This window comes from Halyomorpha halys, unplaced genomic scaffold, assembly GCF_000696795.3.
Source record: "Halyomorpha halys isolate HHAL.00 unplaced genomic scaffold, Hhal_1.1 Scaffold44.1, whole genome shotgun sequence".
NCBI classification, from domain to species: domain Eukaryota; kingdom Metazoa; phylum Arthropoda; class Insecta; order Hemiptera; family Pentatomidae; genus Halyomorpha; species Halyomorpha halys.
Window position 1 is genome coordinate 606,899 of NW_027115243.1, and position 1,344 is coordinate 608,242.

The window sequence follows — 1,344 nt, forward strand, 5'->3', positions numbered from 1 at the left end:
GTCCAATCCAATCTGTTCCGATCTCTGATTTAGGCAAGTAGATTTCTCATACATACTTAACTAACTTTTTTTCAAAACCACTAGATATATTTTTTGTAGAAAAATATAAAAATTGAGGTTGCCCTTACAATATTATTGATTCTACTTAAGTCTCCTCTCCTCTTTGAGAAAGGCAATGTGAGGGGGAGGAGGAGGGTAGAGAAGGAAAAACGTAAATTATTTTTTAATCAAAAAGCAGAATACCAAAGATCAGAGACTATTTATAGGTTTAAGAACACAAAAAGGCCATTGTAGTCTCAAGTAAATTATTTTATTGATCTTGTCAAATTTTCATCTATTCAGGCATCATCATCATCATCATTATTTTATAACTGTAAAAAACATACATCAATAAATGATTTAGCATTCAGACACAAGATATAATAGGCGATCACTGTATACAATTTTTTGTTTTCAATCCTACATTTTAGCCATCGAATCAGATTGGATAAAGGAACCTAATCTCATTTCTCCCTCGAAAAGAGGATCTGCAGAACCTTTTTTCTGAGGTGCCACTTAAAATTATTAGTTAACTTTTACAATATATATTTATATAAAGACATCTACTCATTTTAATAGTAAAATAGAACTATTTGCACATTCCTGTTTATTACTGAACAGATTAGGAAAAATTCGAAACTGTAATTTAAGTGTCTTTTCATTTTATAATTTTTCATATAAATTTTGTTTTTAGAATAAATACTATTCATAATAGTATGCTCACATTATAATTCAGAAGATATCAAAGCGGAATGGAAAATAATGGATTTCTGAAGATTAATCAACAAAATGCATCTAAAAGACAAGTTTGTTAGTAAACAATTTTTGTTTACCTTGAAACACTAAGTACTGGAAGGGTTGCGGAGGGAATATTGATATCTTCAAATGACTTTATGTTGCCATTTTCTTAAATTGAAATTATTAATTTTATTTTCTACATATCAGTTTTAATAAATTCTTTAATTCTATACCTCTTTTTATGTATTATTATGAAAATTATTCTAATTACAAAGTTATAATATTTAAAATAGTTGACCGTAGATTAATATGGAAAGAAGATTGTTGAGGATGCGGTCAGCAAAAAAATACACAAATAAACAAAATTTATTAATTTGTGCCGACGTTTCGACCTAAATTTCAGGGCTAATAAAAAAAACAAAAAACGAGATAACCTTAATTCAGAGACAAAAATATAAAGAAAGTAATAATAAACAAGCTTGGAAAAATACATAACAACAGATTAGGTACATTGGAGGAAGATAGTCTGGGTGGTAGTCAATAAAGGTACAAAATAGTAGAATAAAC

At 27.9% G+C, this 1,344-nt stretch overlaps 1 protein-coding gene across 3 annotated transcripts in view; it reads left to right on the forward strand.

Moving 5' to 3' along the window:
* Nucleotides 1–1,344, forward strand: part of l(3)80Fg (dnaJ homolog subfamily C member 16 l(3)80Fg) — a 27,679-nt gene extending 26,335 nt beyond the window's left edge. For all 3 annotated transcript variants that reach the window (XR_010844791.1, XR_010844792.1, XM_067052312.1), the window contains exon 14: nucleotides 734–1,344. The gene's annotated coding sequence lies outside the window, so the exon portion shown is untranslated. The remainder of the gene's footprint in view (nucleotides 1–733) is intronic.